The following is a 25,158-nucleotide window of genomic DNA, read 5'->3' as shown; positions in this document are numbered from 1 at the left end:
AAGGAAGAAAGCAAACATTTATTAAGCTCCTAGTATGTGCCAGACATTATGGTAAGCACTTTATAAATATTATTTCATTTGATCCTCATAGCAACCTGGATGGTGCTATTTGTTGTTTTTGCAGTCCAGTTGTTTCAAACCTGTCCAATTTTTCATGACCTCATATGAGGTTTTCTTGGCAAAGATAATGGAGTAACTTGCCATTTCTTTCTCCAGTTCATTTTCCAGATGAGGAAACTGAATCAAATAAGATTGCCTGATTTTAAGCCTAGCACTCTATCTACTGTATCACCTACTTCTCTTCAAGTGGGTCAGCGATTCCATTGGTTTAAGTTCTCTGACCACTGCACATCACAGCTCCTTTATGATGCAGCAGAAAGTCTTGTAGAATTGTTGGAACTAGATAATTCATCACTCTGTGGCCAAGATGAGCCTCCCACCATTTCTGGAAGCTGGAACTAGGACAAGGAACAGATAGCCATTAAATTCAATTTTACCAACTTGGTAGGATCTGCCTGATTTTGTTATCTGTTGTCACAACAGGAAGTAATAAAGTATCAAAGAAGGATGCTAGTGGAGGAATAAGAGCAAAGGTTTATTATTATAAAACACTTTATATTGATGAATTTGATTTTCACAACAACCCTCTGAAGCAGCAGTGAGAACAGGTATCTACATTTTGATTTACTAATAAGGAAAATGAGGCACAGAGGCCTAAGGTTGGTAAGTGGTGGAGGTAGGATTTGAGTCTAGACCCTCTGACTCCATATCCAGTGATTTGGGTTTAGGTATACTTGCCAAACCAGTGCCACCTCCCCCATATCCTTTCCACTCATCACCTAGGCTCCAAGAAATGGGCAAATCTAATCTCACTTTCCCAGACTTGTCCTCTTTATCTTGGATGAAAGCAAAGCACAGACCAGGTCATTAATTTCAGACTTTATGGGTTTGGGGGTGACAGGATTATTGTTTGAGACAACAGAACTCAGGCTTCTAGCTCAGTTGGACACTGGCTATTGATATTGCCCATCTTTTCAGCCAGAGACAAACTGTTTGGAGGCCCATTATTGGAGCTGGCATTGATTTAGGACCCCCTCTAGCATTGGGGGGACAGCTAGGGGACTTGAGAGCATAGAAAGAGAGCTCTGGAGGAGAGAATCCAAGTTGATTATTCCTCTTTTGCCCCCCAATCCCTTCCTTGCCAGGGCATATATGAAACACTGCCCTTTTCATGAGACTGATTTATTGGTCCATTGTCTCCATTTTGAAAAGGTGGTCAATAGATCTTAGCTGTGAGACTGATATTTAGCTGCAATAAAATGAGCCTCTTTTTACTAGTAAGGGAGTTGCCATTGGTAACAATTCAATTCACACTTCCATAGCACTTTCAAGATTTCTCACACTCTGTGGGAGTAGGTATTATTGGTAAATTCTAGATGGCAAAAAAGTGCAATGGAAAGAGGACTGGATTTGGAATGGGGAGGGGGGTTAGGTTCAACTCTCAGTATGGACATTTACCAGCTGTTTGACCTTGGGCAGGCTGCATATTGTTTTGGTGTCTTGATCTTCTCATCAGTAAAATAAAGAGATTAGACTAGATCAAGGGTTCCTATTATGAGGTTTTCAAACACTTTGAAAGGTTGTGATGATGGTCCAAAGGGTTTGGGGCTAAACATTCTTTAATGATGTCTTAAGCAGTAAATAATTGTAATGAGTATTATGACCAGCCTACTAAATTACTCTGGGGGTTCCCAACACATTTGTTGTTGTTGAAAGGAGTTAGTGGAACAAAAAATCTTGGGAACCACTAGACTAGATGGTCTCTAAGGTTCCTTCCAGCTCTGACTTCATGATCTAATTATTTTAGATTGTGAACTCCTTGAGAGCAGGAGCTATGTTTTATCTCTCTTTGTATCCTTAGTGATTAGCATAGTTCCTGGCATATGTTAGGTGCTTAATAAATGTTTATCCATTGACTGATTTATTTTAAAAACTTACCCAAGGTCACATAGCTGGCAAATAAATTTCAGCACTGGGATTTGGCCTATATTTCTTACTTTTCCCACTATGCCATGGTAACAGATTGTAAATTGCACAAAGGGGAATTAATATGAGATACTGCTGGAAAGGTCAGTTGGAGCCAAGCAGAAGAGTTTGTACCTTATTCTAGAAGCAGTGGAGAGTAACTTAGAGCAGTGGAGTCAAGGGTGGTCATGTGGGCAAATCTATGCTTTTGACAGATTATTTTGGCAGTGTGAAGGATGGATTTGAGAAGAGGGATCACATAAGAGGTGATTAGTCTAGGTGGATGTGATGAAAACCTTGAATGGGACTGACTGGTCAAGAGTGTCAAAAACTGAAGAAAGGTCAAAGAGATAAAAACTGAGAAAAGCCTGTCAGATTGAGCAATGAAAAGGTCACCAGTAACTTTGGTGAGACTACTTTCATTAGAGTGGTAAGATAGGAAGCCATATTCTAAGAAGTCAAGGAGCGAATGAATAATGAGGAAGAAGAGGCAGTGAGTATAAATGACTTCTTCCAGAAATGTAGCAATATACTGAGAAATGTAAGATAATAACTTGAGGATATAGCAGGGCCAAGGGAAGGTTTCTTTCCTTTCCTTTCCTTTAATGGGATAGGGAGACTTGGGTGACTAGGTTGCACAGTGGATATAGCACTGAGCTTGGAATCAAGACTTAAGTTCAAATTCAGCCTCGGTTACTAGGTAACCCTGAGCAAGTCATTTCACCCTGTTTGCCTCCATTTCCTTATCTATAAAATGAACTAGAGAAGGATATGCCAAACCACTCCAGTATCTTCACCAAGAAAATACCAAACGGGGTCAGGAAAAGTTGAACAAGACTATAATGACTGAACATCAATAATGAGACCTGAAAATGTGTGTATCCAGGAGGTAGTAGCAATTAAGTAAGTAGAGATTACAGATGAGAAAGGAAGGATTACTGGAGCATGCTTCTGGTTGAAGCAAAAAAGAGATGAAATCAAGTACAATGAGTAAAGGAATGAGCCTTGATGAGAAGGACCATCTCAGTCCCTTCAACTGGAGCAAAGGAGGAAAGGACTGGTAAATATATAGAGAGTGTTTATGGCATGGAATCAGGGAGACAGGGAATCATGACATCTGTCTCTATTTCTCAGTTGAGTAGAGACAAATTCACCTGCAGAGACAAAGAGCAAGGACTTGAGAAGAAAGAATAAATTTTAGAACAGCTGTTGTGGGTAGTTGATCTAAATTTTGAATTGAATCATCTAGTCCAGTGATGGTGAACTTATGTCACAGTTGCCAAAGATGGCATGTAGTATACTCTCTGTGGGCACTCAGCCACCCTCCTTCCCCAACCCCTACCCTAAGTGTTCAGCAGAGGGGCTTGGGTAGAACTGCTCCCCTCCCCATCTCCACTATGCCTGATGACATTTTTTTACATTCCCTGTCCCTCTGCCCAGTGGCCAATGGGAGCACACAAGGGGTAAGGTGGGAGGCTTATAGGGCCACGCCCCTCCCCTTCTCTACACTCACTGAGGATATTCCTCATTTCCCTTGCCTCTCTGCCCAGCAGCCCAGTGGGAACACCTTCTCCTTCCTCTGTGTGGGATAAGGGGGATGCATACTGATATGACTAATTTTACACTTATTTAACTATTTGGGATACTTGTAGGGATGGTATTTTAGGACCAGTAATCTGGTTTGGGAAGGGTAGACCAGCTCAGGGCAGGCAGAGACAGACCCTGAGCTAATAAACACAGACACTATATAAATACAGGACAGTTTGGGTTTAATAAATAAAGGAAAGGTGGAAAGGAGTTTGGGATATCTAAACTAAAGAATATAAATAAACATCCCACCAAATTCTAGCTGATAGTTTCAGAGAGATGCTATCTTCACTGTCAGTTACCTCTACCTAAAAGTCCCAGTTCCTATAATAAAATACACTTCACTAACCCAAATCCCCCCTTAGATGGTGATAGAAGTAATAAGGATGGAAGGTAAGCAGGAACAGGGCTCAAAGGAAAGATCTCACTGACAGACGGCTTTAGGTGTTTCAAGCAGCTCTGTAGGAATATCTCAGACAGTTCACAGGATACACGGGTTCAGGTAGTTGGTAAGATGGATCATAAGGAAAGCCACAGGAGAGAGAATAGCTAGTTCACCAGGTCCACCCTAGGAGACTAGACAAAACTCAACCTCCAGCTAAACTGTTAGAAGAAGACAATCCTGTCACTTTTCCAGAATTCCAGAACCTTCTTGCTTCTGCCTTTTCAGCAGCTCCCACTCCTGCTCATTTCCTTATAACAGTACCTAGAATGTGGTGGTGGGAAGGGGCACAGCACTCAGTCTGGGGGGTGGGGTGATGGTGGGGCCCAGCACCCTGTCTCTAAAAGGTTTGCCATCACTGTTCTAGACTAACCTCACTATTTGGATGAGGAAGGGAAGTGACATTCCAGGGATCACATAGATAGTAAGTAGTAAAACCAGGATTCAAGGTCAAGTCTTCCAATTCAAGATTTGGCGTTTCAATTTCCAAATCTAAAACTTTCCCCCAGTATATAGACTTATGACCTGTTTTTGAGGTAATCAGTCACCTAGACCCTAAAAGTGGCAAAGTAAATTAATGCAATTAAAATAAAAAAAAACATTGGAGGACTACATCTTCTTGAGAAATAAATCTTGTCTCAGTAAAGTGTAGTCAAAGGATTTTCAGTGGAAGAAATGTAAACTGTCACTGACTCTTTGGAAAATATTTTAAGGAAAGAGATGCAAATGAAAACAAATTTGAGGTTTCACCCTACACATCTTTAATTGGCAAAGATGATATTGCAATTCTCTATATTATCTGTGACCTCGCTGATGTGAGCATTCCCTCCAATGACACAGATCGCTCTTGACATCACAGGGAAACCAGTAAAGCACATGAGCTATCCATTGGTTATCCTTGTGTTCTCAGACCAGATTCTTTTAAAATCATACATTTGATTAAAAAAAAAATCCTTTCTGCCGCTTTACCTCCATAGTGATTTGTCTGTCACAGGCTCCTACTTCTTCAGTGTACCCTTTGGCTCTCTATGCTCTTTAGGCAATTTTCAACTTCCTTTCTTTGGGAATTGTAATATTTTGTAATTTGTAGCCATTTGACAGTGCCAGAAGAATATTGGTATTTAAAAAAAGAGTCTTTGTTTTAGGGAGAATCTGAGGGTTATTAAAAGAACTTTGTGAATTTCTAAAAGTAATCCAACCTACTTCTCTTCCTTTTTAGTTCTGGGCCCAATTTGTTGTCCAGTTTTAGTGTTTGCTATAGAAATATATTTTCTAAATACATGTACATATAGGGTAGAGGTGGGTCAGTATGGAGCAATGGGTGACAACTTATCCTAGAGTCAAAAAATCCCTTCTTCAAGTTTTGTCTCTGACACATACAGGTGATATGACCCTGGGTAAGTCATTTCTCCTCCTCAATACCTCCCACACTCCCAACACCAGCAGATTTGCTAAAATTCCAAGTTGCAGATAAAGTAATGCTCTGTATTGATGGAATAAGTTCCTTATTGGAAACTTCCTAAATTGATGAAATCACAGGTTTGCCCCCCTCTCAAAAATACATGCAGATACATGTATGTCTACATCTATAAACATGCACATACATATACACCCATATACATTATATATACATTACACATACACACATGTACATTTTATCTATCTAACCTAAAGTGATGGACAAGTTCTAGTGGCATTCCATCTAACTCGATAGCATAGTCTGGGCAGTAGACATTCTCTGTCCACTTGGCTTTTCTTGTAGACAGAACAAACCGTTTGGACCGATTAATTGCCTCTTTTAGGAGGTTCTGCAATGTTCTGGGACTTAATACACAATAATATTCCTAAACAAGTATGTTTGGACAATTGTGTCATTTTATAGGCATTCCTCTTTGAATTGGACTCTGGGCTGGACCAGACATGCCTCTATGACAGTGGTCAAACATATGTCTACCAGTTTCATGACTCTTTTGATTTTAGTGAACAGAAAGCTGCTAAACAAAGTCATCTGTTTTATTTTTTTTAAAGACTCACATAATTCCGACCCCTGCATTTTGTTGGAGGAAAGCCTTGAAGATAGAAATAGTAAGTGTTGGACAGGCATGCTAATTCACTCTTCGTGGAGCCATGAGTGAGTTCAAACATCCTAGAAAAACAATTTATAGCTATGCTGGAGAAGCGACTAAACTGTTCATACTCTTTGACCCCCTACATGATTATGGAACTAATGGAGATCAAAGACAAAAGGAAAAATCTCATACCTACCAAAATATTTGTAGCAACATTTCTTTGTGGTGACAAGAAGAATGGAAACCAAGTGGGTGCTCATTGGTTGGGTACTGATACATAGCATATATTCATATATCAGTGATATGAATACTGGGCACGTACCCAAAGGAGATAAAAGACAGATGGAAAGGTCTCATGTGTAGCACAGTATTTGTAGTAGCACTTTTTATGATAGCAAAAAGAATGGAAACAAAATGAGTGCCCATTGATTGAGTAGTGACTGAATAAATATATAGAATATCATTGAGATGTAGTCACATTGCACTGACTAGCTAGAGCACTGGATGGACTAATAGGAGGAAGTTCTGTAGTGATAAATATAAAGTCTTTCTTGTTGTTTTTCAGTTGTGTCCAAATCTTCATAACTCCATTTGTTTTTGTTTTGTTTTTGGCAAAAAAATGAAGCAGTTTGCCATTTCCTTCTCCAGCTCATTTTACAGATGAGGAAACTGAGGCAAACAGGGTGAGGTGATTTTCCCAGGGTCACACAACTAGTAAGTGTCTGAAGCCAGATTTGAACTGGGGAAGATTTGTCTTCCTGACTCCAGGTCCAGCACTCCATTCACTATGCCACCTAGCTTACCACCTAAAGTCTTACATTTGGGGTTAAAAAATCAATTTCATAAGAACAGTTTAGAGGAGACCTAGTTAGGTGGCAGTTTGTCTGAAAAAGATCTGTGAGTTTTAGTAACTGCAAGCTTAATATGAGTCAGTACTTTAATAGGGCAGCCAAAAAAGGGAATATGATCTCAGACTACATTAAGAGAGTTTCCATTTGGGGCACCATGGTTTAGGAAGGACATTGATGAAGACAATTCGGAAGATGGCATCCAGAGTAATTAGCCTGTGCCGTATCAAGATGGATTGTAGGAATTGGGAATGCTTATCCTGGTGGGAGTTAGATAAGAACTGGGTTCAAGTTGTGACTCAAATTGTGGCAAGTTGCTTAACCTTTCTGAGTCTTAATTACCTCTTGGAGATACTAATAACATTCACACCAACACCTTTCAGGGTCTGGGGAAATATCTCTGTAAACCTTGGAGTGATATGGGTTATTATACTATGAGTTATTTTTTAGTATTTTAGTCTACTTAGAATAAATATTCCATTAGCTGTGTGACTTGGGGCAAACTGTTTTTTATCTCAGCCTCAGTTTTCTCATCTGTAAAATGAAGGGTTTGAAGCAGCTGACCTCTAAGGTCCCTTGTGGCCCTGACAATCTATGTTCTTGTCTGGGTTTATGAGGGTGGGGAGTTTGGGGGAAGGGAAGGGAATGGCTGTTGTTCAGAAGTAGGGCTACAAATCTGGTTGAAGGGCCCAAGCATTGGAACGTCCCACTCAACATCTCTCTTCAGTGCAGTTCAAATCAATTCAGCTCATTGTCTGGTTTCCATTTTTATCCAGCTCTGCTTTTATTTCCCAAGTGAATTTTGACAAGTCAGTTCATCCCCTGAATCTTTAGTTTCCTTTTCTGTTTAAAAAAAAAAAAGGACTTCCAACTCCCCATCTCCAAGATCGCTTCTGTCTTTCAATTCTAGAATCGCCCAATCCACAGATGAAGTGGGGGAAAGCAGTGGCGAGAACGGAGGTAGGTGGCGCTAGAAGCCTGCTCACCTGTACAAGGACCTGGGAGCTGGGCTATGCTGGGTCTAGAAGCCGCACCTGGGAAGATGGGCGGGAGGCCCTGCTCTGACTCCGAGGTAAAAATAATCATTGTAGGACATCTGCTTGGCTGTCAACAGCCACGAGGGAAATAAAGCAGTTGTCCCCTCCAGCAAAAACCTGCTGTTCCTGTTCCCCAGACTGGCAGCCAGCAACTGCTCTGGCGTTTGAATGCCAATCCAATTTGAACGCCTGGAATTCACCCCAGAGAGGGGGTAGTCCAACTTTATCAGGCCAGAGAAAAACAATAAGGGAAGGAAGTGCAGTCCCGGGAACAGGGAGCAGCTGGTGGAAGGGATCCCAGTAGAGAGATGATAATAATAATATTAATAATAATAATAACAACAACATCTGTTTAACACCAATATTCTCTCTGTGGTCCTTTTTTTGGGGGGGGGAGGCATGGAAACCCATGAAAACAGATAAAGGGCTACTAAGCGCTGGGTGTTTTACCCCCTTTCTGCAGGGGCGGTAATGGGGTGAGGAAAAGGAGGGGGCCACGATCTTGAATTGTCTACAAACAGGAATTGTTGGTGCTCCTGGTATGTGGTCATTGTCCAATGACAAATGAGTGGATAGGGTACTGGAGGAATGGACTTCCCTCCGTGCAGACATTCTCACTGGAAGTCAACCCAGAAGAGGAGAGAGATCTCTACTAAATGAAAGCCCAGCTCTTTGGTTCTTTCTCCTGGAGGTGATGAAGAAAAGAGTTGGTTCCGTGATATGCCCCAAATTCATGGGACACGTGCTGAGCCCAACTTGGACTGCTCATGATGAGTATAAGTAAAAGACCACCATGAAGATAAATGTGGCTTAGGAGCCAATGGCTTTCGCAGAAAAGGAAATATTGAGAGTGCATAAAGAATTTGACAAGTTCCTCTAAATTAAGTCAGCATAATTAGAGCAATGTGAGCTATTTCTTAGTACCTATTTCATTAGCTGTGTGATCTTGGGCAAGTTGCTTCTCATTTCAGGCTCAGTCTCCTCATTTGTCAGCAGGGATTTAGACAAAAAAAAGGCAAAAGGGAGGATCATTAAAACTATGTTATAGGAGGCAACTAGGTGGCTCATGGATGGAGAGCCAGGCTTAGAGACAGGAGGTCCTGGGTTCAAATGTGATCTCAGACACTTCCTAGGTGTGTGATCCTGAGTAAGTTGTCTAGCCCTTACTGCCTTTCTGCCTAGGATTAATATTTAGTATTGGGTCTAAAACAGAAGGTTTTTAAGGGTTTTTTTAAAAAAAACTATTTTGGAGAAATAAGGGCTGAGAAAAGAGTGGCTTTAGATTACTTGGAAGCCTTGTGCTTTCATATTTCTTTAAGAGGAATGAGAAGGTAAGAGGCAGTGTGGTATAGAGACCAGAAACCTGGCCTTGGAATTAGAAAGCTCCACGTTCAAATCTTGCCTCTGACTATGTTGGCTATGTGACCAAAGTCAAATCACTTAACCTTTCAGTGTTTCAGGCAACTTTCTAAAACCAAAGTTGAAGAGGAGATACTAATCTGCTTTGATAGAAGTTCAGTCACAAGAGCAGCTAGGAGGTACAGTAGACCTAGGGTTAGAGTCAGGAAGACTCAACTTCCTGAGTTCCAATCTGGCCTCAGACACTTATTGGTGGGTGACTGAGGGCAAGTCACTTAACTCTGCCTTAATTTCCTCATCTTTAAAATGAGCTAGAGAAGGAAATGGCAAACCACTCCAGTATTGTTGCCAAGAAAATCCCAAATGGGGTCACCAAACATCAGGCACAACTGACATAATTGAACAGCCAATCAGTGGCTAAAATTAAAAAAAAAAAAGAGAGAGTCCAAAGATACTAGATTATGTAATCACTGAAAATCATTAAAAAAAGAAAGAAATCGACTATATTTTAGTAATTGGTTAGTTGGTAAAAGGAACAAGTAATCTAGATTAATTTTAGGTAAAAATTATAGAAAGCATTTATTTCTGTGTTAACCTAGTCAGAGGATTAGTGGGGTCCCATGCTAGCCCCAGTTCCACATGTGTTATATTAGAAAGTGTCAGTGACACTAAAGAGCACACAACTGGGCAAACCAGATAATATACACACACACACAGGCATGCACACACATGTATACACCACACATAAGAACACACATATGTATGTACACATATGTACACATACAGTAGAAATCCTTTCTGGAGGTAAAAGGCACTCATGGAGACATTTTCAAGGTATCTAGAACCTAGAAAGATTCTTTGGCTGATGGGCTTACAGATTGAGAGGTAGAAGGGACCTGAGAGTTCCTCTAGTCCAATCCCCTAATTTCACAGATGAGGAAATTGAGGCCCAAGGACATTGATTGTTTTACCACCATCATGCAGGTAATAAGCTCTATAAACATATTCTAAGACCAGTCTCTATAGGCATCACGGGTACCTTTGATGAAAATATAAGAAGGAAACAGCCAGGTTTTCTTAAACAATTTTCTGTGGTAAATCAAGGAATGGATGAGTAAATAAATGAAAAAAAAAGTTTATTAAGTACCCACTATGATTTAGGTATTATATACTAGGTGCTTTTGGTCATTGTTCAGTTGTTTCAGTTGTGTATGACTTTCTATGATCCCGTTAGGAGTTTCTTTGGCAAAGATACTGGAGGGATTTGCCATTTCCTTCTCCAGTTCATTTTATACATGAGGAAATTGAGGCAAACAGGGTTTTTTTTTTTCCCAGATAGTAAGTCTCTGAGGCCAGATTTGAACCCAGGTCCTTCTGATTCCAGTTCTGGTACTCTATCCATTTGTACCACCTAGCTGTCCTATCCTAGGTGCTAGAGATAGAAATACAACCATCAACAATACTTGCCTTCAAAGAGTTTATATTCTAAATAGAGGCAGGAACACTAAGGGTGGGGAAGCTGGTGGTGGCCAGGGAAGGGAGTTTTAGTCTGGAGAATCACAGAGATGGTAAGTGGAGTCAATAATGCAGTAAGTTGTCATGCTCTTTCCAGAACCAATGGCAGTATTGATTTGATAGAGGAGGAAGATGGAGGTAAGGAGTACGTACATGAAGTGATGTCCAGAGTATATGGCTGAATGGGATAAGAAGCATAGTCTGGACAGATGTACTGTATTAAGTGATCAGGATAGCTTAGCCCCTGGGTGAAATTCCAAAACTGAGTGAAATAACTCTTGTAAAGAATAGGACATAATCTCTTTAGGTCTGCTGTAGTTCTTTATGTGGAGAAGTAAGGTGGCTTAAAGGCAGGTGGAAAGATGCCTGAGGTGGTTAACTGGATGGAACAACTTCAAAGTTAGATAACTGAGAGGTGTAGATTGTTTGCTAATTCCAAAAAAGCATTTGACTTAGTAGGACAGAATTTAGATTTTTTTTTCTTTCTAAAACCCTTATCTTCCTGTCTTAGAGTCCATACTATATATTGGTTCTAAGACAGAAGAGTGGTAAGCGACAGGCAATGGGGGTTAAGTGACTTGCCCAGGGTCACACAGCTAGGAAGATTCTGAGGCCAGATTTGAATCTAGGACCTCCTGTCTCTAGACCTGGCTTTCAATCCACTGATCTACCCAGCTGTCCCAAAAATTTAGATTTAAAGACTTTCCTCTCTTAAGGTACCTTCTCTATGTAGGCTAAAATTCACACGTGACCAAGGAAAAAGCTTTGGGCAATCATTTTCTAAGTAGCAGCATCAAGAACATAAAACTTGGATTTCCTCAAGACCTTCATCAGTATCACAGTCAATGTGCTAGGCAAAGTCCAAATGGAAGAAGGCCTTCCAAGTGCTTTGGTTTATAGATGACCTATTTTGTATCAAAGATCAGAATACTGCAAAGCCTCCTTAATGAAATTAACTGCCAACTGATAGAGCTTGAATCTAATTATTTGCTAGGGGAAAGTAAAATGCATGAAAAATGTACATTAGCTAGATTAAATATGATGTTGGAAGGACCCCCCCCCCCCATTGAGTTAGACTATATGTTATTATATTTGCACAGGAAGAATTACTACAGATGGACCAATGATCATTTGGCCACGATGATACTTGGATCATTGTCACAAAAGTTCCTTTATAATACTAGTATTCTTTTAGTGATGCTATATGGTTTTTTAGTCATGGAATGCCACAGTTTCAAGAGAGATCCCATTGCAAGTGGCCAAAAAGACAACAAATTAGAGCCCTGATGCCTTTAAACAGCGGTGACATGTTACCAATAATAACTGGAGCAGAAGTCATGTAAAAGACATCAAAGTTGTGTCTGACTATTTTTGGTTTTTAAAAAAAAATATCCCCAGCACCTGGCATGGTGCCTGGCACAGAACAGGTACGTAAGATATGCTTATTGACTGACTGGAAAAAGAGGTCTGTTGACCTGTTGACTGGATGAGATGTGTGTGAGAGGGAGAGAGGGAGAGATAGAGACAGAGACAGAGAGAAAGAGAAAGAGATAATGACTAGTTTGGCACATTGGTACCCCTGAGCTTTAAAAAGAATTTTTTATGAACTTCGCAAATGTCATACATGAATATTTCAATATACAAAGAACAAATATAGAGGATTGTGTATGAGATTGAAATTCTATTACATAAATGTTTCAAGGATATGTTATATGTAACCCAAGGCACAAAGTCACAAAGCCCATAGATACGAGACTCTTTCCTCATGAGTAGAGATGAACGTCTTGTCCCTAGTTGCAGGTGCAATGTTGGTCAGAACAAGAGAGAAGAGAACTCTTTCACATGCCTGTCTTCAGCTTGCTACACTAGAGACTTTAAGGAACTTTCCATTGGGTGAAATCTAGGAGTCTCTCTTCTGGTTGAACTGAGTTACCTCATTCCACAAGAGATCTCCCTCACACAATATTGCCTGGTATGTATACTCTTATGTACACCCTCTATTTTGCCACTGTTGTGGTTGCCATTTGACTTGGATAAATATGTTTCTTTCTTACCTGCTATGTGTTTTCATTGTGTAACTGTTATTTGATGGGAATTTAGTCAAGCCTTGGATATTAAACATGGAGTCCTACTTCTCCAATTAATGAAACAGTGATGAGAAGTTAGCGTGAGCCTAAAAATCACATCTCCTAAACTAACAATATTTAAGGAAGCAGATAGATGAGATTCTACCTCAGTTCTTCCTCTCTCTGAGGAGAACAGAGTGGCCAAGTTCTTGGCCCCAACTTTCTGCTTCCCTTCTGGCAGAAATTATTATTTTTTTAAGTTTTAGAAAAATTTATTTAATTAATTAATTTAGAATATTTTCCCATGGTTACAAGATTCTTGTTCTTTCCCTCCCCTACCCCCGCCTCTCTTCTATAGTCAACTGGCAGAAACTAAAGTCTCCTTTGGAGAAGGGTGAGGGAAGAAGAGACTAAAGATTCTGCCTCTCTTTGAGTCACATGGCAGTGGGGGACATGTAACAGATATTTAATGTGATAGTAACAAAATTACCATTTGTGTTCCCTTCTGAACTTTCTTCTCTTCCCTTCAATTAATTTTTAATGCTTTGCTGATGTTCTTATCTTCTTTTTTGGCACCACCAAAACTGATCACTCACTCTCTCCACTAAAATAAAAGTGCTCTCTTACAACAAATAAATATAACTTTATTTATATTTTTGTTTGAAGACTTTGTCTAAAAATGTATGGCTTAGTTGGCATCTTTAGTCTATCACCTTTCTTCTAAGAAATGAAGAATGTTTCTTGATCAATTTTTTGAAGTCATGATTAATTGTTCATTGATCAGTATTCTTTTTTTTAGAATTGAAACATTTTATTTAATTAATCGATTTATAATATTTTTCCATGGTTACATGATTCATGTTCTTTTCCTCTCCAACCCCCACCCCCCATAGCCAACAAGTAATTCCACTGGGTTTTACATGTGTCATTGATCAAGACCTATTTCCATATTATTAATATTTGCTTTAGGGTTAATCAGTATTAAGTTTTTTAGGGTTATTTTCTTTTACATTATTGTTGTACAATAGCCCAAGAAGGTCCCAGGAAGATAGGTCATCCTCTTTCACTAAGAGATACAAGCTCTGGGCTCATGTAAATTGGGTTTAGTCCTGGGAGAGTCTAGCCCCAAATAAGAGAATTAAACTCTTTTCACATTCTCTGGCCCGTTATGCCCCCAGGCCAAAGTAGAACTTTGAGGATCATCTCTTCATTATTTTTCACTTTCCAAAAATCATCATTTATTTATTTATTTTAAAGATTCTTTTCTTTTCAAAGTGTAACTTTCAAATTCTCTCTCTCTGTTCCACACCCTCCTCCACCCACTCAACAAGCAAAATAGAATGAATTATAAATGTGAAATCATATAAAACATATGTTCATATTAGCCATGTCACAAAAAAGAAAACAATAAATTAAAAAAGCAAGGAAGTTATATTCAGAGTTCAGCAATTCTCTCTCTGGAGATGAATAGCATTATTTCATCATGAGACCTTTGGAATCATCTTGGTTCACTGTATTGATCAGAGTAGCCAACTCTTTCACAGTTGATCATCACTACAACATTTGCTACTGTGTACAATGATCTCCCAGTTTGTCTCACTTCACTTTGCATCAGTTCATGTATGTCTTTCCATGAGTTTTTTTCTGAAATCATTTCCATTATAATTGTTATGACATGATAGTACTCCATCACAATCAAATGCCATAACTTATTCATCCACACCCCAGCTGATGAATATGTCCCCAATTTCCAATTCTTTGCCAACACAAATAGAGTTGCTATACATATTTTTGTGTGTATAGATCCTTTTCCTTGTTCTTTGATCTCTTTTGGGGTACAGACTTAGTAGTAGTATTGATGACTCACAGGGTATTCACAATTTTGTTGCCCTTAGGGCATAGTTTTAAATTGTTCTCCAGAATGGTTGCAGCAGTTCACAACTCCACCAATAGTTTATAAGTGTATTTATTTCCCTTCATACCTTCCATCATTGTCATTTATGATAGGTATAAGATAATACCTCAGACGCATTTTCATTTTAATTTCTCTAATTAATAGTGCTTTAGAGAATTTTATATGACTATAAATAGCTTTGATTTCTTTTTCTGAAGATTGTCTATTCATATCTTTTGTCTATCAGCTGAGGAATGGCTTTTATTTTTATATATTTGGCTCAATTTTAAGAAATGAGACCTTGATTAGAGAAACTTGCTATACAATTTTTTGATATTCCTTCTTGTCTATGGTACTCTTTAGCAAAATGTAGTTTCCTTAATAATCTCTTTTAATTGTGTCTATTTCTGCTTTTTCTTTGTCTGACATCATGATTGCAATCTCTGCTCTTAAAAAATTGAGCTGAAGCATAAGTAGATTCTGCTCTTGCCCTTTAACTCTGTGTATCTTTCTATTTCAATGTATTTCTTGTAAATAACATATTGTTGAATTTTGATTTCTAATATGTTCTGCTATCCACTTTTATTTTACGGGTAAGTTTATCCCATTCAAATTCACAGTTATGATTACTATGTATTTCTTTCCTTATTTTTTTCTGTTATCTTTCTCCCTCCTTTTATTCTGTCTCTCCTCAAAAGTCTATTTTGCTTCTGACCACTGTCTCCCTTAATCCTTACTTTTGTCATTCCTAACCACCCTGCTATATCACTTATCTCCTTCCCCTCCTATTTTCCTATAGGTTAAAATAGATTTCTATATGCAAATGAGTATGTATAAGTATATCTGTATATATGTTTATATATGTGTGTGTGTGTGTGTGTGTGTATGAGCCAATTCTGGTGAAAATGAGGTTCAACAATTGCCTACTACTTTCCCATTTTCCATATAACTACAAAAGTTCTTCCTTGCACATTTCTTTTATGTGAAGGAATTTTCCGCATTCCATTTCTCCCATTGCATCCCTCTTTCTTACTCCTTCATCCTTTTTTTTTTTGAGATCATCCCAACACAGTTGACACATATGCATGCCCTCTGTTTATGTAGATTCCTTCTGACTCTCCTAATGATGATAAAGTTCCAAGGAGTTACATGTATCATCTTCCTATTTAAGAATGTAACCATATTTTAAGATCCTTATGATTTTTTAAATGTTAACCTTTTATGATTCTCTTGAGTCTTGTTTTTGAATGTCAGATTTTCTATTCAGATCTAGTCTTTTCATCAGGAATGCCTGAAAGTCTTCCATTTCTTGATTATACTCAGTTTTGCTGGATAGATTATTTTTGATTGCAATTCTAGCTCCTTTACCTTCTGGACTCTCATATTTGAAGCCCTCTGATCCTTTAATGTGGAAACTGCTAGATCTGACTATGGTTCCACAATATTTGAATTGTTTCTTTCTGGCTGCTTTCAATATTTTCTTTTTGACCTGGGAGTTCTAGAATTTGGTTTTGATACTCCTTGGAGTTTTCATTTTGGGATTTCTTTCAGGAGGTAATTGGTGGATTCTTTCAATTTCTGTTTTACCTTCTACATCTAAGATATTGGAATAGTTTTCCTTGATAATTTCTTGAAACATGATGACTAGGTTATTTTTTTTTAATCGTGACTTTCAAGAAGTCTAGTTATTATTAAATTATCTCTTAGTCTATTTCCCAGGCCAGTTGTTTTTCTGATGGGATGCCACATTTCCTATTTTTTTTTATCCCTTTGTCTTTGCTTTGTTGTTTTTAGATGTTTAATGATGTTGGTAACTTCCACTTGCCCAACTCTAAATGTATCAGCATTAATTATTGTGTTTATTGATTATTATAATTTAATTGTCACAAATAATATGTTGAAATTTGTTGACTTTATGTAAAATGGTTGACAGGTGTGGATTCTCCACCCCTGCATAGGACTAGGTGGGGGTGGCAGTTCATTGTATTGATCATAGTTCCTGAGTTTTTCAAGGTTTTTTTCCTTTATAGTTTCTCACATCTCTTCTTTGAAGCCAGGTTTGTTCTTTATAACTTCACAACATTCTTAAAAGACCTAGCTTGAATTTCATTTCTTTCATGAAGCTTTCTTTCATAATTAAAACTCACAATACTCTCTCCTTTCCATCATAAGCAGTTATTGTCTATGCTTCTCATTTTGGCTTTTAAAAATTAACAATATAAGACAATTTCTGATTATTTGATTTATGTGTAATTCCTAACTCCCCATGTTGAAAATTATGAGAGCAGTGATACCATCTTATTGTTTAGTTCTTTTCCTGAAATGTTAGTTATAAAAAACTAGACCTTGAATTATTCTATAACCAATATGATAATGTATTTAATGATGATGATAAACTATAGATATTTTTTGTCATGCACTATAGGTGAACTGCTGGCCTTGATCCTAACAATGCCAGTCATATCATAATATTTACAATACTAAGAATAGTCTTGTGATATGTATGTGTATATATATTTATGCACATACACACCTACATATATACATATATAAGATAATTTCTACATTATTATGAACTTGGTAAGCATCAAGAAACATGGTCTTTCCATAAACAAAGACTAAAAGTGGCAGATAATGTATAAAACTGCAAAATTTTATTTTATGTAGTTTGGATTTTGAAAAAGCATATGGTAGTTCCAAACATAGCATACGATATGTGACCTCTGTATAGTATATAGTAGCTCCAAAAATGTCCTGCTTATTTTCCTTTCTCATTTTCCTTCTTCCATTTTTCATGCATTTCAAGATGTTTCATTGAGGATCTTCTTCTTTTTGGAACACTACTTATATCCCTTCATACCCCACCCCAATAAAAGCCTTTCTGGGGTAGCAAATAAACATGATCAAATAAAACAAATACACACATTTGCTATGTCTGAAAATATATGTCTTATTCTGCACTTCTAGCCCATTCAGCTCTCTCAAGAAGTGGAAAGCATGATTCATCATCAATTTTGAGGAGTTGTGGTTTTCATTGCATTGATCCAATTATAATTTTTGAGGAATTATTTTCTTCAGTAAACTTTCATACTTCTTTTTCTATTCAGTTGATTTGACTTTTTAGAAAGTTCTTTTCCCCAATGAATTTTTGTGCGCCTTTTGCCATTTGAGCAACTGTTTTTTAAAGGTGTTTTTCCTTCAGTATTTTTTGTGCCTCTATTACCAAGCTGTTAATGTTCTTTTCATAATTTTAATTTATTTTCCTAATTTTTCCTCTAGCACTCATCTATTTCTTTAACTTTTACAGGAATTCTGATTATGGTTAGGTCCAATAAGCATTTTTCTTTAAGGATTTGCTTGTAGCTCTTTTTGTATTGCTATATTTTTTCTAAGTTTGTGTCTTTGTCTTTCCTGTCACCATGGTAGCTTTATATGATCAAATTTTTTGTTGTGGTTTGCTCATTTTTACAAACTATTTCTTCACTTAGAACTTTATGTTAAATATAAGGGACCAAATCACCTTGGAAAATATATGTGGTGATAATTCTTTTGTATGCAAATAGTTTGATGTTTTAAAGGCACCAAAATAACTTTTATTTCTTAAAAATGACAAAGAAACAGAACTGTCAGAAGTACAAACTATTGTAGTGAACCTAATTGAACACTAAGAACTACTCTTTCATGGTCTTAATCACATGATGACCACTAGAAGAGGAATAATAGACATAGTGAACAGAGTAAATGGTTATGTATAACTCATCTGGTGCACCATCTATGTCTAATGTGTCCCCAAAGACTAGGCCATCAAGAAGTTTGTTATCTACCATATCATGGAAATCATATTTATCAAGGGTATTTGCAAGGAACTTGACTTCTAGATCCTGATTAAGCTGTATGTAAAACTACATTGTGTGAGCTGCATTACCTATAGCAAAGTGGTAAAGACCCAATCCCATGAGGCATGAAAAGATTATATACCTTTACCCCACTTCAGACCAAAGGTGCTTCCCATAGATATTCCCCCAACATGCATATAAAGAGCTATCTGATCCTTAGGACCTTAGGACCCTCAAAAGAAACAAAATGTCATTTGAAAAACCAATTATAGAATGTCTGCAGCTACAGAATATTGTGGTCCTTCTGCTAATTTGTTCATAAAGGCTCTTTTAGGACTTAAAATTGACAAAACAAAAACTTATATGACTTTAGAAAATATAAGATAATTAAATAAGGATTTTTATGGGGATATTTGGTGAAATTTTACCTCATGAGGAAAAAGTGAGTCACTCAATGCCAGGGAGCTCTTATTTAAGCCATTGAAAGTAGTGATGAAGAACCTGGCCAGAAGGGTCAAAAACTGGCAGCAAATGGAAAAAGACTTTATGAAGAAATCAATAGGAGTAGTAATTATCTGGTTATGAGGCTTCAACTGCTAGTTCCTAGTTGGCTGAATAAAAGTTCAAACTCATTGAAAGAAAATTTCAATTTCAGTTGTTTGCTCTTTGATGCTATCTACAATTTAAGAGATATGAAACCTCTTAGAAGTAGTTGTTTTTCTCTGTTATCTTTTCTGATTTGAGAGAGAAAAAAGCAGAAAGAGTAAAGACAAGTTTTGCTGCTATTTTCTTCTATAGGAAGAGATGCTGAAATCTGATTGTATGATATAGAATCCTGATGAATGGAAAACTAGATGGTATCTGCATTGCCCAGAGAAAGCCAGCCAGATGATCTGTGCAGAACTCTGGCTTTAAGGGAATTTCTGGGCAATTCAGCAATATAACACTCCCAATTCTTTCATAAGGGTAATTGGAAGTTAAGAGAGTTGCCAGTAATTCCTTTGTTGGAGAAGAGGAGAGAAGAGTGGGGGAGAAGGCAGAGAAAGAAGAAATTCTTTCCCTCTTCATCTCTTTCCCCAGTAATCTAAGGGAAGAGATGCTGAAATTCCAAGACATACATCTGGGAAAAAGGAAGAATATCCCCAAGATGTTAAAGAAAGGGAGAAGACTGCAGATATACTGTGGGCACGGATCCTTTATGGAGAATGTATTGGAACATATGAACAAGAATTGACAGCATGGGGTGGCTTCATTTTGTGCCAGCAAAGGGAGAACCCATGAAGATGAGATTGGGAATCCACTTAAATATCCACTACCAGCTGAATTTATATGAATAGCACTTAATGATTATGTTCCTGTCCATGGTCTCAAATGAGATGGGGGTGGAGGGTGGGATGGTTCAAGTAGCGTTACACCCCCATTTTCATCTTACAGATGAGAAAAACAGAGACCCAGGGAAATAGTTTTAGTCAATCAGTCAACAAGCGTTTAAGTACTTTCTATATGTCAGGCACTGTGTTAAGTGCTGGGGATACAAAGGCAAGTGATAATCCTTGCTTTCAAGGAGTTCACAATCTAATTGGGGAGACAACATGCAAACAGCTTGGACAAAGAACCATATAGATGGATATATTGGGGAAAAAATCAGCAGAGGGAAGGGAATAGCATTAAGAGCATCAAGAAATGGTTTCTTGTAAGCATTTCTTATAAGAATAATAATGAGTGAGAGCTGAGATAGGCCTCCTGTCTATTCATCTTTTGCTCTTTTCACGAAAACATTTGGAGTCAAATCCAGGATGTATTTGCCTGCTTCACTTATTCCTAGGGTTAGAAAATAGAATGGTTAAATAGAAAGAAAAGAAAAAAGGAGGGAAGGAAGGAAGGAAGGAAGAAAAAAAGGAAGTACAGTAAAAACATTTATTAAGAACCTATTATGTGCCAACCACTGTGAAAAATGATTTACAAATATAATTTCATTGGATCTTCACAATAGCTCTAGGAGATAGGTTTGGTTATTATCCCTATATCTTTAATTAAATAAACTAAGGCAAAGAGTAGGGTGAGTGAACTTGCCCAGGGTCACTGAGCTAATATGTATCTGAGACTGAATTAGAACTCAGATCTTCCTGACTCCAGACCCAATGCTCTATCCACTGTGCTACCTAGTTGCCTTAGAGTATAGAATGTTTGAACAGAGAATGTTAGAGCTGGAAGGGACCATAGAGATCTTCTAATTCAACTCTCGTACTCCAAGCATGGATCCCCTTAAAAATATCCCCAGCAAGTAGTCAATATTCCTCTCCTTGACCATCTGTAGGGTGAATCTTGATAAGGAGAAGGCCTGGGAGACACTATGGAGGGTGGCTTCGAAACTTTGTTCTGATGTGCTATTGTGGCTAAGAAGGCCCACATGATTTTGGACTTCTCAGATCTACAAAGAATTTCATTGATTTAGTCAAAGACATACCTGAAATAGGAAATGTCCTCTATCATATACCTGGCATTGCACATTCTAGGCTCTAGGCTCTAATATCCTATGGACTACGTTATGCAGTAGACAAGAGTGTTGGACCTGGAGTCCCAGACAGAGAGGGAGAGATGTCAGTAGATTCATGAAGGAGATAAAAAGGAAACTCAAATAAATATTCCCCAAATCTCCAACATATTATTCTAGACACCAGAGCTAAGGGCCCCTGAAAGCTGGAAGTGAGAAAACAGATGGTACTTATTTCCCCAGAAGCAGAAGAGGTTGAAAATGTAGCTAAATTTAAGATGGATTTAGAGAAATTGCAGGATGACAGAATCATGATAACTTCCTGTGAGTTTCTGGGAATTTAAGAATCAATTCTAACCTATGAAGACAATATCATAGAGAGTCTTCCTCAAAATCATGCTGTGATCTCTTCCAGTGGCAAGATTCTGGGCTGGATGAAGTCCAGAGATGGCAACTCAAATAATTAAGAGTTATTTGGATCCATAGGGAAGTAACAATAGATAAGCCTGGAGAGAGAGAAAAATAGAATTTCAAATCATAAAATTTAGAACAGAAAAGGGCCTTTGAATCCAATGCTGGAGTTGCAAGGGACCTTAGAGCATAGAATGTTAGAAATCAGAACATGGAATATATGCATTGGAAGGGAATTCAGATTTTACTTGATCCAGACACTTTATTTTAGAGAACCCTGAAACTGAAAGAAGGTACTTGTCCAAGGTTACAGTTAGTGGCAGAGATCCCTGGGACTTGGGTCTTCTGAATCCTGTTCCAGAGCCCTTCTCACTGCACCAGGTTATAGAAGTTCTTGAATGTCAGGAAGACCATGGACTTTTCAGGCAAGCAATAGAGAGCCATGGCAGCAAGGAGGGAAGTAATGTTTTTAGTTTTTTCTTAATTTAATTTTTATTGTCATGCAAAGCACACTTCCATATTAGTAAATGTTGTAAGAGCAAACTCATACATAACTCCCCCCCCCCAGATAAACCCATAAATACATGATGTGAAAGACGACTCCGATAGTTCTTTCCCTGGAGGTGGATGGCATTCCCCATCATAAGTCTTTCAAGATTGACCCAGATCTTTGTATTGCTGAGAGTAGCCAAGTTTTCACAGATTATCATCATCCAATATTGCTGTTACTGTGTATAATGTTCTCCCAGTTCTGCTTATTTCACTCTGCAATAGTTCCTGCAGGTCTTTCCAGCTATTTCTGAAATCATCTTATTATTTCTTATAGCACAATAGTATTCCATCACCAAGTACCACAATTTGTTCCCCAAATAATGGACATCCCCTCAGTTTTCAATTCTTTGCCACAACAAAAAGAGCAGCTATAAATATTTTTGTTCAAGTTGGTCCTTTCCCCTTTTTTATTATCTCTTCTGGATGCAAACCCAGTAGTGGTATTATTGAATCAAGGGATATGCACTGTTTTATGGTCCTTTAGGCATATTCCAAATTGCCCTCCAGAATGGTGGGGTCATTTCACAATTCTACTAACAATGCATTAGTGTCCCAATTTTGCCATATCCCCTCTGACATTTACTACTTTCTTTGACTCCTATACTGTCCAATCTGATAGGTGTGAGGTGGTACCTCAGCATTGTTTTAATTTAAATTTCTCTAATCAAGAGTGATTTAGAACATTTATTCATATAATTATTGATGGCTTTGATTTCTTCATCTGAAAATTGCTTGTTTATATCCTTAGGCCATTTATCAATTGGAGACTGGCTTATTCTTATAAATGAGACTCAATTCTCTAGAAATTTTTGAAATTAGACTTTTATCAGAGAAATTTGTTATGCATTTTCCCTCGTTTTGTCATTTCCTTTCTAATCTTAGTTACATTTGTTTTGTTTGTACAAAAGCTTTTTAATTTAATATAATCAAAATTATTCATTTTATGTCTTATAATACTATCTTGTTTGGTCATAACTTCTTCCTTTCTCTAAAGATCTTTCAGGTAAATTATTTTGTGTTCTCCTAATTTAGTTATGGTATTCCTCTTTATATCTAAATCATATATCCATTTTGATCTTTTCTTGGTATAGGGTGTGAGATATTAGTCAGTTTCTGCCATACTGTTTTCCAAATTTCCCAGCAGTTTTTGTAAAAGAGTGAGTTCTTGCCCTATAAGTTGGGGTTTGGGGGTTTATCAAACACTAGGTTGCTAAGGTCATTTACCCCTATATATTGTGTATCTAATCTGTTCCATTGATTTTCCATTCTATTTCTTAACCAGTACTAGACTATTTTGATGATTACTGCTTTATGGTACATAAAGATCTGGTACTGCTAGATCACCTTCTTTCACATCTTTTTCATTATTTCCCTTGATATTCTTGACCTTTTGTTCTTCCAGATGAATTTTGTTATTATTTTTTCTAGTTCCATAAAATTATTATTTGATAGTTTGATTGGCATGGCACTGAATAAGTAAATTATTTTAGATAGAATTGTTATTTTTATTATATTATCTCATGAACAATTATATTTTTCTAATTGTTTAGATCTGACTTTATTTGTACAATTTTTAAAAATTAATTTTTTATTTTTTCCAGATTATATGACAATAAAATTTTTAAATAATTGTTTCTGATATTTTGCAAACCAAGTTCTCTCCTTCCATCTCCCTCTGCTCTCCTCTCCAAGATGACAGGTAATGTGATATAGGTTATATATCATGTGTTATCATGCAATACATATTTCCATGTCTGTCACATTATGAAACAAGACACATATCACTTATAATAGAGGAAAGATTCATGGATGAAATAAAATGGAGAATGGTAGGCTTCAATCTACATTCAGACTCTGTCAGTTCCTTCTAGGCAGTGGAGAACCTTTTGTCCTAGATTTTTGCATTGCTGATAATAGTTGTCATTCACAGTTGGATCATTGTACACTGCTGTTGTGGTTAAGGGAGGGGAGTGATATTAATTAAGAGGTTGAAATTTTTAAACCAGCATCTTAGAAACCTGTAGCACTGACTAGCTTGGGAAAGGGAGGGGCTCATTTTGAGCAGTGTTCCTTCCTTCTTTCCTCCCTCCTTCCCTTCCTTCCTTCCTTCCTTCCTTCCTTCCTTTCTTTCTTTCTTTCTTTCTTTCTTTCTTTCTTTCTTTCTTTCTTTCTTTCTTTCTTTCTTTCTTTCTTTCTTTCTTTCTTTCTTTCTTTCTTTCTTTCTTTCTTTCTTTCTTTCTTTCTTTCTTTCTTTCTTTCTTTCTTTCTCTCTTTCTCTCTCTCTCTCTCTCTCTCTCTCTCTCTCTCTCTCTCTCTCTCTCTCTCTCTCTTTTCCTCCCTCCCTCCCTTCCTCCCTTCCTTCCTTCCTTCCTTCCTTCCTTCCTTCCTTCCTTCCTTCCTTCCTGCCTGCCTGCCTGCCTGCCTAGAAACTACTCTGTATACCTTTGTGCTAAGAATTAAGGCACATGGAAAGACCTGAATTTGAATCCTGCTCCTGACACTCACTAGCTATGCAGCCAAAGTAAAGTTGTTTTATCCTCTGAACCTCAGTCCTCATCTTTAAAACAGTTATAATAAGACTTACACTACTTACGTCAGATTAATGTACAGAAAACCCTTTGCAAACCTTAAAGTACTACAGAAATATGGGTTGCCATTATTACTATTATTGTTATTATTATTATTATTACTACTGCTGCCCCACCAGTCCTTTGAGGTCTCTTCCAGGAGCCCTCTTCTTTAAGTTCCTTGAAGGCAAAGGCTCTGCCTTGAAAGAAATGTACATGTTTGCTGATGACAGAAGGGAGAGGAGACCAGTGCATATGGCAAGGTCAGGAATAGCACTAGACTTGTTTACACAAGGGAGCTATCAGGGATGACAGTGGAGGAGATAATCCCTGAGAAGAGCCTTACAGCATTAGGTAGAATCCCAACTAGCAGACGTGGGCAGGAGGGGCTTCTGGCATAGAGATGGCATGAATACATGGCAGATGGTCAGGCATGTTGGCATGTACTGTACATGA

At 37.7% G+C, this 25,158-nt stretch overlaps 1 long non-coding RNA gene across 2 annotated transcripts; it reads left to right on the top strand.

Annotated features, from left to right (window-relative positions):
* Positions 1-325: 325 nt before the first annotated feature.
* On the top strand, positions 326-23,939 carry LOC103102062 (uncharacterized). Of its 2 annotated transcripts, none has more exons than XR_008915267.1 (4): positions 326-504; positions 7,882-7,931; positions 12,677-12,854; positions 23,737-23,939. It is a non-coding gene; the product is annotated as an uncharacterized LOC103102062 (long non-coding RNA). The 2 variants fall into 2 exon arrangements; XR_001626580.2 differs by having other exon boundaries at positions 326-668.
* Positions 23,940-25,158: the final 1,219 nt, after the last annotated feature.

This window comes from Monodelphis domestica, chromosome 1 (assembly GCF_027887165.1).
Source record: "Monodelphis domestica isolate mMonDom1 chromosome 1, mMonDom1.pri, whole genome shotgun sequence".
Lineage (NCBI taxonomy): Eukaryota > Metazoa > Chordata > Mammalia > Didelphimorphia > Didelphidae > Monodelphis > Monodelphis domestica.
Note: the sequence above shows the minus strand (reverse complement) of the source record. Positions and strands in the feature narration are given on the sequence as shown.